The sequence below is a fragment of the Balaenoptera borealis genome, assembly GCF_965194805.1.
Source record: "Balaenoptera borealis genome assembly, chromosome: 3".
Classification (NCBI taxonomy): domain Eukaryota; kingdom Metazoa; phylum Chordata; class Mammalia; order Artiodactyla; family Balaenopteridae; genus Balaenoptera; species Balaenoptera borealis.
The window spans coordinates 77,696,414-77,710,728 of NC_138866.1; the positions used below are offsets into that span (position 1 = coordinate 77,696,414).

General features: G+C 40.2%; 1 protein-coding gene and 1 long non-coding RNA gene across 6 annotated transcripts in view; one reads left to right on the top strand and one right to left on the bottom strand.

Annotated features, from left to right (window-relative positions):
- Window positions 1–14,315, top strand: part of FMN1 (formin 1) — a 452,412-nt gene that overhangs the window by 310,848 nt on the left and 127,249 nt on the right. The gene's annotated exons all lie outside the window — the stretch shown is intronic.
- Window positions 7,347–8,687, bottom strand: LOC309625517. Its single transcript, XR_014242556.1, has 2 exons — window positions 8,131–8,687; window positions 7,347–8,099 (listed from the first exon to the last, which is right to left on the bottom strand). It is a non-coding gene; the product is annotated as an uncharacterized lncRNA (long non-coding RNA).

Consider the following 14,315-nt stretch of genomic DNA (forward strand, 5'->3'; position numbering starts at 1 on the left):
GCCACTTAGTAACCTAACCTCCACCTCACCTCCCCTGACCTTCTGTTTCTCCATTCAAAATGAAGCTTTGGGACGGGTGATTTTTAGCTTTCATTGTCTTGTTCCTTACCTTTTACAAAGCATTTTCATAGGTACTTCACATTGTTTCTAGAACTTCCCTACACCAGCATACCTTGTTTTACACTTCTCTTTATTGTGCTTTGCAGATACTGTGCTTTTTGCACATTGAAGGTTTGTGGGTCATTGCAAGTCTATTGGTGCCATTTTTCCAACAGCATTTGCTCCCTTCACGTCTCTGCATCACATTTTGGTAGTTCCCATGATATTTCAAACTTTTTCATTATTATTGTATTTCTTGTGGTGATCTTTGATCAGCGATTTTTGATGTTACTAGTGTAACTGTTTGGGGCACCATGAACCATGCCCATATAAGACAGGAACTTAATCAGTAAATGTTGTGTGTGCTCTCACTGCTCCAACTAGCTGTTCCCCTTCTCTGTCCCTCTCCTCTGGCTTCCCTATTCCCTGAGACACAGCAGTATTGAAATTAGACCAGTTAGTGACCCCACAATATCCTGTGAGTGTTCAGGTGAAAGGAAGAGTCTCTCTAACTCAAAAGCTAGGAATGATTAAGCTTAGTGAGGAAGGCTTGTCGAAAGCCGAGATCGGCCCAAAGCTAGGCCTCTTGCACCAAACAGCCAAGTTATAAATGCAAAGGAAAATTTCTTGAAGGAAATTGAAAGTGCTGCTCCAGTGAACACACAGATGATAAGAATGTGAAACAGCCTTATTGCTGATAGGGAGAAAGTTTTAGTGGTCTGGATAGAAAATCAAACCAGCCTCAGCATTCCCTTAAACCAAAGTCTAATCCGGAGCAAAGACCTAACTCTTTTCAATTCTAGGAAGTCAGAGAGGTGAGGAGGCCGCTACAGAAGAAAACTTTGAAGCTAGTAGGGGTTGGGTCATGAGGAAAGAAGCCATCTCTATAACATAAAATTGCAAGGTGAGTAGCATGTGCTGATGTAGAAGCTGCAGCAAGTTATCCAGAAGACCTAGCTAAGATAATCAATGAAGGTGGCTTCACTAAATAACAGATTTTCAGTGTACACAGAACAGCCTTCTATTTGAAGAAGATGCCATCTAGGACTTTCATAGCCAGAGAGAAGTCAATGGGAAAAAAAAAAAAAAAGAGCTTCAATGGACAAGCTGACTCTCTTGTTAAGGGCTAATACAGTTGATGACTTTAATTTGAAGTCAGTGCTCATTTATCATTCCCCAAATCCTAGGGCCCTTAAGACTTGTGCTAATTCTGCTCTACTTGTGCTCTGTGAGTGGAACAACGAAGCCCTGATGATCGCACATCTCTTTCTAACATGGTTTAATGAATATTTAAGCCCACTGTTGAGACCTACCCTCAGAAAAAAAGATTCCTTTCAAAATATTACTGTTCATAAACAATGCACCTGGTCACCCAAGAGCTCTGATGGAGATGTACAATGAGATTCATGTTGTTTTCATACCTCTAACACAGCATCCATTCTGCAGCCCATGGATCAAGGAGTAATTTCAACTTGCAAGTCTTAACCATTTAAGAAATAGATTTCGGGGCTTCCCTGGTGGTGCAGTGGTTGAGAATCTGCCTGCTAATGCAGGGGACACGGGTTCGAGCCCTGGTCTGGGAAGATCCCACATGCCGCGGAGCAACTAGGCCCGTGAGCCACAACTACTGAGCCTGCGCGTCTGGAGCCTGTGCTCCGCAACGAGAGAGGCTGCGATAGTGAGAGGCCCGCGCACCGCGATGAAGAGTGGCCCCCACTTGCCGCAACTAGAGAAAGCCCTCGCACAGAAACGAAGACCCAACACAGCCAAAAATAAATAAATAAATAAATAAATAATAAAAATAAAGGAATTCCTTAAAAAAAAAAAAAAACTTGAACAGATGAAGAGTTAAAGTTTTCTTCTTCTGGATGAGCAAAGAAAGTGGTTTCTTGAGATGGAGTCTACTCCCGGTGAAGACGCTGTGAAGACTGTTGAAATGACAGCAAAGGATTTACAGTATGACACAAACTTAGTTGACAAAGCAGCAGCGTGGTTTGAGAGGACTGACTCCAATTTTGAAAGAAGTTCTACTCTGGGTAAAATGCTATCAAACAGCACTGCCGGCTGCAGAGAAATCGTTTTAGACGTAGTGCTATTCCACACATAAAAGACTATAGTATACTGTGTAAACATAGCTGACGTTTGCACTGGGAAACCAAAACATTTTTGTGACTCACTTTATTTTGATACTTGCTTTATTGCAGCGGTCTGGAACCGAACCTTCAATTTCTCTGAGGTCTGCCTGTAGATGGTTGGGGTAGGAGACAGGATAGCACGAGGCCAGCAGGTCTGACACCCCTGGTTTCAAATTCTGGCTCAGCCACTTAATATTTGTATGACTTTACCCACCCTCACCTAAATAAAAAGCAGTAATGGCAGGACCAAGCTCATAGAGTTCTTATGAGAATAAAATGAGATAACACGCATGAAACAGGCCGAGGTTCAAGACACTCTTGGCCATTAAGGGCCATTTGTTTTCCATCATGCAGGTTGAGAGGTTGATAGTTTTCACAGACTATTGGGTGCAGAGATAAAAGACAATTATGTCCGACTCAGTGTAGACAACCAGGCACTGTTAGACCGGTCATTTTCCCTGTGTCATAACTTACAGAAAGAGGAAAACCCAAGGAAAAGCTATAATGGCTAATATGCTAAAACAGCTAATTTTACTGTGTTTTTAAACTTTTTCTTGACTATTTTGATGGCCTTTAAAAACATCATCAAATCTCCGGGTATCCAAAAAAAAAAATTCTTCAAAATGTGAGAAGGACCTTGTTTGACCTTTTCAGTCAGTTCATTTGTTCAGCAAATATTTATTCAAAGCACTGAGTTAGCTGCTGATTTTAAATAAACTCACTGAAATATCAAGTCATCTGTAAACACATTTTAAGAACAAGTGTTACCCTCATTTTCTAGGGGAGAAATTTATTCCTACTTACTCTTTGGATTTCTCTTCTGCCCAGGAGCAGGAATCTGTCCCTAAGAACAGTGAATAAACTTTCCCACTATCTGATAGGGGTGAGAAGTGAGCAGAATTTGGTGTTCCAGATTCACAAAAACATTTGCAAAGCCCTTCCTGATTGTGATATTGTAAAAAGAATCAACAGATATTTGCTACCTTCTGTTCAAGGCACTATACCTTGGAATTACAAATACATCATTTGTTGTTTCAATCCAGGAAACACTTCCCACTAATCCCCTACCCCTACCCCCAAAATTGAGTGTTTTAAGCTGGGGGTGAGGTTTTTTTTAATTATATAAGTTTCAGGTATACAGCATTATAATTCAGTATCTGTATACACTACACAGTGATTACCATCGCAAATCTAGTTACCATCCATCACCATATTGTTGATCCCCTTCATTTATCTCCCCTACTCCCAACCTCCTTCCCCTTTGGTAACCAGTAATCTAATCTCTGTATTATGAATTTGTTTTTATTTTATTTTGTTTGTTCATTTGTTTTGTTTTTTTAAGATTCCACATATGAGTGAAATCATATGGTCTTTGTCTCTCCCTGACTTTTTTTCACTTCGTGTGATACCCTCAAGGTCCATCCATGTTGTCTCAAATGGCAGAATTTCATTCTTTTTTATGGCTGAGTAGTATTCCATTGTGTGTGTGTGTGTGTGTGTGTGTGTGTGTGTGTGTGTGTGTGTGTGTGTCTGTGTGTGTGTCTGTGTGTGTGTATTACATCTTCTTTACCCGTTCATTCATTGATGGACACTTAGGCTGCTTCTGTATCTCAGCTGTTGTAAATAATGCTGCAGTGAACATAGGGGTACATTTATCTTTTTCAATTAATGTTTTTGTGTTCTTCAGATAAACACCCAGAAGTGGAATACCTGGGTCATATGGTATTTCTAGTCTTAATTTTTTGATTCTCCACACAGAGTCTCCAAACCGTTTTCCACAGTGCCTACACCAGTTTACAGTCCCAACAACAGTGTACAAAGTTCTCTCATCTCCACATCCTCTCCAACATTTGTTATTTCTTATTTTTTCCAAAATAGCCATTTTAACCGGTGTAAAGTGTATCTCATTGTGGTTTTGATTTGTATTTCCCTAGTAATTAGTGATGTTGAACATCTTTTCATGTGCCTGTTGGCTATCTGCATCTCTTTTTTGGAAAAATGTCTGTTCAGAATCTCTGCCCATTTTTAACTAAGTTGTTTGTTTTCTTATTGTTAAGTAGTATGAGTTCTCTGTATATTTTGGCTATTAACCCCTTATCAGATATTTGATTTGCAAATATCTTCTCCCATTTAGTAGGTTGCCTTTTCATTTTGATGATCATTTCCTTTGCTGTACAGAGCCTTTAGTTTGATGTAATCCCATTAGTATATTTTTATTTTTGTCCCCCTTGCCTTTGGAGTCAGATCTACAAAACATAACTAAGACCAGTGTCAGTGAGGTTACCACCTATGTTTTCTTCTAGGTATTTTATGGTTACAGGTCTTACATTCAAGTCTTCAGTTTTGTTTGAATTAATTTTTGTACATGGTATAAGAGACAAGTTTCATTCTTTTGCATGTGGCTGTTCTGTTTTCCCAACACCATTTATTGAAGAGACCATCCTTTCTCTATTGTGTGTTATTTGCTTCTTTGTTGTAAATTAATTGTCCACATATGTGTATTTATTTCTGGGCTCTCAATTCTGTTACAGTGATCTATGTAGCTGTTTTTCTGCCAGTACCATACTGTTTTGATTACTGTAGCTTTGTACTATAGTTTGAAATCAGGACGCATGTCACCTCCAACTTTGTTCTTCTTTCTCAAGATTGTTTTGGCTCTCAGGGTTTTTTGTAGTTCTATGCAAATTTTAGAATTTTTTCTTCTAGTTCTGTGAAAAGTGCCCTTGGTATTTTAATAGGGATTGCATTGAATATGTAGATTGCCTTGGGTAGTATGGTCATTTTAACAGTATTCTTCCCAACTATGAATACAGTATATCTTTCCATCTATTTGTATTGTCTTCAATTTCTTTCATTGGTACCTTATGGTTTTTCGAATACAGGTCTTTTACCTCCTTAGGTAGGTTTATTCCTAGGTATTTTATTCTTTTTGATGTGATTGTAAATGAGATTATTTCCTTAATTTCTCTTTCCCATAGTTGGTTGTTAGTGTACAGAAATGCAACAGATTTCTGTATATTAATTATTTTTGTATCCTGCAACTTGACCAAATTCATTGATGAGCTCTAGTAGTTTTCTGGTGGTGTCTTTAGAATTTTCCATGTAGAGTATCATGTCATCTACAAACAGTGACAGTTTCACCTCTTCCTTTCCAATTTTGATTCCTTTCATTTCTTTTTCTTGTCTGATTGCTGTGGGTAGGAGTTCCAGTATGATGTTGGGTAAAAGTGGTGAGAGTGGGTATCCTTGTCTTGTTCCTGATCTTACAGGAAATGCTTTCAGCTTTTCACCACTGAGTAGGATGTTACCTGTGGATCTGTCATATATGGGCTTTATTATGTTAAGGTACATTTTCTCTATACCCACTTTGTTGAGAGTTTTTATCATGAATGGATATTAAATGTTGTCAAATGCTTTTTCTGCATCTATTGCAATGATGATATGGTTTTTATCCTTCAGTTTGTTCATGTTGATGTATCATGTTGATTGAATTGCAAATGTTGAACCATCTTGCATCCCTGGAATAAATTCCACTTGATCACAGTGTATGATCCTTTTAATGTATTATATTCAGTTTGATGAATTTTGTTGAGGATTTTTGCATCTGTGTTCATCAAGGATATTGACCTGTAATTTTCTCTTTTTTTGTGTGGTGTCCTTGTCTGGTTTTGGTATCAGGGTAATGCTAGTTTCATAAAATGTGTTTGGAAGGTTTCCCTCCTCTTTGATTTTTTTGGAAGAGTTTGAGAAGGATGGCCATTAAATCTTATTTGAATGTTTTGTTGAATTCACCAGTGAAGCTGTGTTGTCTTGGGCTTTTGTTTGTTGGGAGATTTTTGATTACTGTTTCAATCTCTTTACTAGAAAACAGTCTGTTCAGATTTTCTGTTTCTTCATGATTCAGTCATAGAAGATTGTATGTTTTTAGGTTTTATCCATTTCTATCTTGTCCAGTTTGTTGGTGTAATCTCTTATGATCCTTTATATTTCGTGGTATCAGTTTTAGCTTTTCCTCTTTCATTTCTGATTTTATTGATTTGGGCCCTCTCTCTTTTTTCCGTGATAAATCTGGCTAAAGTTTTATCAATTTTGTTTATCTTTCCAAAGAACCAGCTCTTAGTTTCATTCATTCTTTTTATTGTGCATTTACTCTCTTCCTTCCTTCAATTAATTTTGAGCTTCATTTGTTCTTCTTTTTCTAGTTCTTTTAGGTTTAAGGTTAGACTGTTGATCTGGGAGTTTTCTTGTTCCTTGAAGTAGGCCTGTATTGTTACGAACTTCCTCCATAGAACCTCTTTGCTGCATCTCATAGGTTTTGGTATGTCATATTTCTGTTTGCATTTTTCTCTAGGTATTTTAAAATTTCTCCTTTGATTTCTTCAATGACCCATTGTTCAGTAGCATGTTGTGTAACCTTCACTTTTTTGTAGCTTCTCGCATTTTTTTTCTTGTGACTGATTTCTGGTTTCATGCTATTGTAGTCGAAAGAGATGCTTGATATGATTTCGGTGTTCTTGAGACTTGTTCATTGAGACTTGTTCTGTGACCTAACATGTGATCTGTCCTGGGGAATGTTCCATGTACACTTGAGAAGAATGTGTATTCTGCTGCTTTGGGGTGGAATGTTCTGTATGTGTCTATTAAGTTTATCTGACCTAATGTGTCATTTAAGGTCAATGTTTCCTTACTGATTTTCTCTCTGGGTGATCTTTCCATTGATGTAAGTGGTGTGTTAAAGTCCCCTACTATTATTGTATTATTGTCAGTTTCTCCCTTTACATCTGTTAATTGTTGCTCTGTATGTTTAGATGCTCCTATGTTGGGTGCATAAATATTTACAAATGTTGCAGTCTCTTGTTCGATTGACCCATTGATTATTACGTAATGCCCTTCTTTTTCTTTTATTAGTTTTTGTTTTAAAGTCTTTTTTTTTCTGATATGAGTATAGCTACTCCAGCTTTCTTTTCATTTCTATTTGCATGAAATATCTCTTTCCATCATTTCACTTTAGGTCTGTGTGTGTACTTTCTTCAGAAGTGAGGCTCACATAGGCTGCATATGAATGGGTCTTGTTTTTTAATTCATTCAGCCACTCTTTTTATTTTTTTATTATTTTTATTATTTTTATCTTTTTTAATGTATTTATTTATTTTTGACTGTGTTGGGTCTTCGCTTCTGCGCGAGGGCTTTCCCCAGCCATGGCAAGCGGGGGCCACTCCTCATCACGGTGCGCGAGCCTCTCACCATCACGGCCTCTCCCATTGCGGAGCACAGGCTCCAGACGCGCAGGCTCAGCAGCTGTGGCTCACGGGCCCAGCCGCTCCACAGCATGTGGGATCCTCCCAGACCAGGGCCCGAACCCGTGTCCCCCGCACTAGCAGGCAGACTCTCAACCACTGCGCCACCAGGGAAGCCCCTCTTCTTATTTTGATTGGTAAATTTAGTCCATTTACATTTAAAGTAATTATTGATACTTTTACAATACAATACAGTAAGTACAGTTATACTTCTGACATTTTGTTATTTGTTTTCTGGTTTTTGTAGTTCCTCTCTCTTCCTTTCTTCTTCTCTTTCTCTTTTCCCATGTGTTTTGATATTTTTCCTTAGTGTTATGTTTAGATTTCTTTCTCATTTTCTTTTATGTATTTACTGTAAGTTTTTTCCCTGTGGTAATAGTGGGGTTCACCTATAACATCCAAGTAGTAACCTGTCTTAAGTTGGTAGCAACTTAAATTTGAACACTTGTTAAAGCTTTAACTTTTTACCCTCCCCCCCACCACATTTTATACTTTTGATGACACTTTTTATGCATCCCTTAACTAATTTTTGTAATTTTAGTTAATTTTACTACTTTTGTCTTTTAACCTTCATGCTTGCTTTGTAAGTGTCTTTTAACCTTCATCCATTGCTTTGTCTTACAGCTCACTGATTCGTTCTTCTGCTCAACCAGTCTATTGTTGAACTCCTCTAGTGTATTTTTTAGTTCAGCTAAAACTTCTGTTTGGATAATATTTTTTATCTCTTTGTTGACGTTCTCACTGTGTTCATACATTCTTCTCCTGAGTTCCGTAAGCCTTTTTATTACTTTGAACTCTTTACTGGGTAGATTGCTTGTCTCTGTGTTATTTAGTTGTTTTTCTGAGGTTTTATCTTAATCTTTCGATTGAAACATATTCCTTTGTCTCCTCATTTTGCCTAATACTCTGTATTTGTTTCTTTGTACTGGGTGTATCATCTGTCTCTCCCAGTATTGAAGGAGTAGCCTAATTTAGGAGATGTCCTGTGGAGCTCAGAAGCACGATCCCACCCAGCCACCATAGCTTGGCACTCAAGGGGTGTGCCTTATGTGGGCTTCATGGACCCTTCTGTTGTGGTCAGACTGTGGCTGCTGTGGGGCACTGGTGGGCAGGGTGATCACCCAGCCAGCTGTGAGGCCCGTCTGAGGCCTCAGCGGGGTGCACCCACTGGTGCTAACAGGTTAGCACCTGATCAGGTTAGAGGGAGAATTCCACAGTGGTACCCACCAGCACTGGCATTAGCATTGTCACCTGAGTTCACAAAAATGGCTTCTGCCAGTGTCTCAGTCCCAGGGGAGCATTGAAACTGGTTCCTGTCTCTCTGGCAGACACTTTAAGATTAGTGAGTGCGTTACCTTCCCCTGTGATCCATGTGCTGTCAATAAGTCTGGTGTGTTTGCACTGATTTTCAGGTCCAGTGAGTCTGCATGCAAATCCTTTAAGAGTAGGTTTCCTCATTCCATGCAGTCCTGTCTTTTTTTTTGGACTGTTCCCCATTGGTTTTCAAAGCCAGGTGTTTGGGGGCTTGTCTCTCCTATGCAGGATCTAGAGGTTGGAATGCCTGACGTGGAGCTTGAATCCCTCACTCCTCAGGTAAAAGATACTGTCTTGATACTGTCCTTTTATCCTTTGTTGTGGAGGCTGTGTTCATCCAATTTTCATGTCCTTTTCCGAGGGAATTCTTCCACATACAGTTGTAGATTTGTTATATCCTTGGGAGGAGGTGAGTTCAAGATCTTCCCTCACAGCCATCTTGAACCCTCTCCCTGGGTCTAGGTTTTTCAACTGATGTGTACTTTTAATGTATTATTTTTCTTCGTTAAAGCTGTTATAAAAGTGTGAAGCATAATCAGTGACATGTTCAAGTCAGTGACATGGAGTAAAAAGGTATTTAATCTAATAGGAGGAATTAAATGGTTGTTCACTTTGCTCAAAGTCTTATCACAGGTACCTGACTCATCTTGAAGAGAGGGTTAAGATCCTGTGGCTCCCCAGGCCAGCAGGAGATAGCTCAGATGGGCCTCCCTTGCCTTTAAATTTTATCACTTAGGCTCATTAACATCAGGGCTGAAGATGTAGGGGAGTTTAATAGACATTTTAGAACCTGTTTTACTTTGCCTCTCCCAGGGGATACTATTTATTTGTCACCATTCAGCTGTCTTGTTCTTCCCTGCATCAGCCGTACCCAGAATTTCCCCTTTCCTCTGAGAGTCCCCCATCCTTCCCCACTTAATACACACTCATGTCACATGTAACCATATAGTAGCCTCCTGTGTCAGACCTCACCAACTCACCTTCTCTAACCTGACAGGCCCTAGGATGCAGACGACCAGGGCTGCTGGACCAGTAACTTTCCCTGTACCATAACTCAACAGAGAGGTAGGATCAATGACAGGTTTATAGGAGAGCAGGGCTTTAAATAGCTGAGGTCAGTGTCTGGAGGCTTCCCGTTAATACTACTAACAGCATCCCGCCAGCGAGACGATTGACCACTTTGTTACCCACTCTAAACTATTTCTGATTTTCAACTTTAATTTCAAACACATCCTAAGAAATCTCAACTCCCAGCAAATTGACAATGCAGCCCTCTTTATATGAAGCCTTGTTTATAGGCCACAATTCTCCGGACAGATTTACAAGTGTCTGCGGAGTTTTAAAAGACGATTGCTTAACCGGCATTAAGTGAGACGCATAGGACTTTGTAAATATTTTAGCTGGAATAGGGGATTTTCTTTTTAAACGTCTGAGCCAGATATTGCATTAAATCTGAAGACAGTGGCAAACTGATTAGCAGTAGTTGCCAGCTTCATGCTTTGCCAATGATTCCCGTAGCCAAGATTAGATACCAGAATCCATCCACCAGTTGAGGTTGTATGTTTTAAAATAACTTTCCATGCCTTTCTCCCTTCTCCTTATGCCTTTCCATCTTTTCTCTTTTATTTCTTCAAGATTTATTTAGATGTAAACACTTTGCAGAGTAGAAAATTACAGTTAGTGTGACTAACCAGTGAAGGCTGAGACGGGAATGTGGGCCTGGAGGTCAGAGAGGCTGCGGAAGGCTCGCAGCTGTCCTGATTGAGCAACGTGGAGACAGGTTCCTCTTTGCTAATGGGCTTATTTATCACAATCACTGGTCTCTTCGTAGCCAGCTGTTGCACTGCTGGGAGGAAACAGTCCTAAGATCAGCACGGCTACCTCTTTCACATACCGATCTCCTTGAATTGCCGTTGCCTTCAAGATTTATATGTGTGAGTGAATTCATCACTTAATTTTACAGCAAGCCACATACTGTGGCCCTTTTTTTTTTTTAATTTTTATTTATTATTTATTTTTGGCTGTGTTGGGTCTTCGTTTCTGTGTGAGGGCTTTCTCCAGTTGCGGCAAGCGGGGGCCACTCTTCATCGCGGTGCGCGGGCCTCTCACTATCGCGGCCTCTCTTGTTGCGGAGCACAGGCTCCAGACGCGCAGGCTCAGTAGTTGTGGCTCACGGGCCCAGCTCCTCCGCGGCATGTGGGATCTTCCCAGACCAGGGCTCGAACCCGTGTCCCCTGCACTGGCAGGCAGATTCTCAACCACTGCGCCACCTGGGAAGCCCCATCACTTAATTTTAATGAAAATTGCATGACATCAGCATTTTGGCTCCAGAGGAAGTATCTTTTATTTAAGCATTTCTGCGGAAAAGCATTTTCCTGATTTGAGCACCAGGTAAGATGGATGGCTTTATCTCAAGTGTCGCTGCTGTGAGAAGGAGGCATCCTACCCAACAGGGCCTGGCTCTGCCTTTGCTGATCCCATCAGCAACCTCTTACTTTTCATCCACTGATTTTTCACTTAGAGATACTCCTTAAAGCAATACTCACTTGGTTGCCCCAAAACGTAGGTTCCGTCTATTCTCCACAAATTGCTTAAATTGTAATCAGGTGTCCAGATCATTATGTGATATTCTTGATCTGCAGGTCTGAGCATCTTAAATGTATGTGTTCATAATTACATAAATGTATGTTTCTCAAAAAATATGAGTGTTTGAGGCAAATTTTAATTTTGCCTGTAGACACCCCCAAAATTCAGATGGCTCCACTGGCATTGACAATAGTATAATTGACATTCAGAATACATGTGATACATAGGACCTTTCAAAACTGCTGTCAGGGACAGGCCTCAAACCTAGTCTTATGCTGTGGTTAATTCTAGATTATTTTGTATTAACTTCTGTATGTCACCAGTTATCTTCACCTTTGAGTAAATTACCTCAATGCGTGGATATCTCACTGTTTTCCATCCTAGAGTATAATCACTTCAAATGCAAGGACCATAGTCCTTATATTACAGTGGCAGGCACAATTCTAGCTCCTGTGTAGCTAGCCACCTCTGCAGAGTGGTAGAGAAGGTACAATTTTATTTCCAAAAATCTCTCTCCTTCATCTTTCCCATTTTGGTACAATCCATGTTGTACCAAAAGCAGCTTGGCCACTATGTATCAAGGACTTAAAAAAAATTTTTTTTTAATGTTTACCTTTAATTCCACTTGTAAAATCTGTCCTAAAGAAGTAATCTTAAACTCAGAATAAGTTTTTATGGGCACGGATGTTACTTAAAGGCTGAATAATTCACTATAAGAATAAGGTAGAAAGGACTTTGGTATTCAACTGCAGGGGAATTGTTACATGAACTAAGGTAAGGCATATCCACTTGACGAAATTTTATATGGCTGTTAAACACAGTGCTTGTGAATTTTGTGAAATAATATGAGAAAGTGTGCCTGATATGTTTAATAGAAAGAATAAAGGTACATAAATTTCTCTATCAAAAGTATATAAAAATAGCATATAAAAGCAACCTCTATAAAATTATGGAGGTTGGGGGGGGTGTGGTGATGCAGAGGCTGAGACACTAAAAAAAAGGTACCAAGGTCTTAAATGGTGGCTGTTCTGGTCATGGTACCATGAATGATTTTTTTCCTATTACTTTTTTTGTAAGTGTGTTTTGCATTTCTTTATGTGTATTACCTTCATAGTACTTCATAGAAGTTAATTGCTGCTCTCCTCCCCAGGATGAGTTCCCTTCCCCTTCAGATGCTCAGAAACTTCATGTTTGCTGCCAGCCCGAGGCTTCCCACTAGACCATCTACTTAGAGATCAGAACCTTACTGATCGTGCCTTTTTCTTCCATTATAACGCAATTTCCCTGTCTCTTGTTTGAAATCTACCCTCTCAAATTCTTGTTTGATAATGTTTGCTTTCTCAGCTAATATATATATGCATTTCTAAAGAGATCTTCTGGAGGTAGCATCTTTAGTTCAAGGGAAGGCTTCTAATGGTGGCGATTTTCATGGGGGCCACGGGAAGGGATGTTTTCAAACAAATGGATTGATCACTTAACACTCTATAAATCAAAGCACGCCCAATCCATCTATATTATGGGTAGGTGATTAATGAATATTTTTCATGCTAATGTCTCACAGGCCAAGGCAGCATCTATGACCACATAATCATCACAGTGGAAATTCTGACTCAGCTGTGATGTTTGATAGGAGGGACCTTTGAATAGTGCTTGAGACAATTCCGTGCAAAGCCTGTAGTCGGTGACCCAGCTTTGCAAGTCTTTCCAAAAGTCCTAAAGCATGTTGGCATGTCCTCACTTGGCCCTGTCACTTCTGCTTAAATTTTTTCATGGAGAATACTCATGATCATGGGACATTAAGGTAAATTTGATCTTGGACAGCCTCCCTCTGTGAAGTGAATCAGCATCATGGGATTCCCCTGGACCCAAGCTTCCTGGTGGGTTTATTTTTACACAACATTTCTCTGGGGAAAGGGGCACCCACTCTTGATCAGAGAAGCGCTAGAGACTATCTTCTTGGATGGAAGGATCTTCCCCGTTTTGCTATTTTTTTTTTTCTCTAGCTTAACTTCATAAACCAGTGGCTATAGAATCTGTCTTCACTTACCTCACCTCTCTTCAATTTAGCTTCCTCCCTCCACCCCCGACTCCCTGAAACTGCTTCTGAGACTACCAGTGACTTCCCTGTTGCTAGAGTCAGTGGTCCCTTCTCTGTCTTCAACTTGACCTTTCAACAGTATTGCTCAGAGCTGACTGCTTTTTCTTGCAGTAACGGTTTCCTCTCGGATCTTGTGACTCCACACTCCTGATTTTCTACTTTCCTGCTCATTCTTGCTGCCAAAATTTCAGCCTCTGTACACTGGTGCCTAATCGAATCTCAGAGACAGGGTTTTGGGTGAAGTAGAAAAGAATAGCTTTATTGCTTTGCCAGGCAAAGGGGGACACAGCGGGCTCATGCCCCGGAAAACTGTATGTCCCAACCCGGGAGGATTTGATGAGTTTTATAGTAACTGTTCAAGGGTGGGGTTGCTAATAAGATTAGGGTGTGTACAGGGCCTGCACTCCTCTAATCTGGTCTCAGGTAATCTTCTTGATGAGCTTCTCTGGTTCCTTTAATGTAGCCTCAGGTGGTCTTTCTCTGGTATGAAGAGTGCTGACATCTTAAAGAGTTTAAAGACATTGTTATGTGCATCCCTTGAGGGACCAGGACCCTGCCCCAAGGCTGCACTATTGTTTCTTGGCTGCCCCTCCCTTGTCTTTGCATCCTTTCCCTTCCCTGCTTAGCACCTGTTCAAATCTGCCCTTATGAACTCAGGGAAGATCATGGAGGCTGGACGGAGACAGAAAGGCTTCCATGCTTAGGAACCCTACAGGGTCCTGCTCGGTTTCACTCTCTGTCCTTTGCTGACCTCTCCTCCACTGCTTGCATACAATCTCTTCTCTT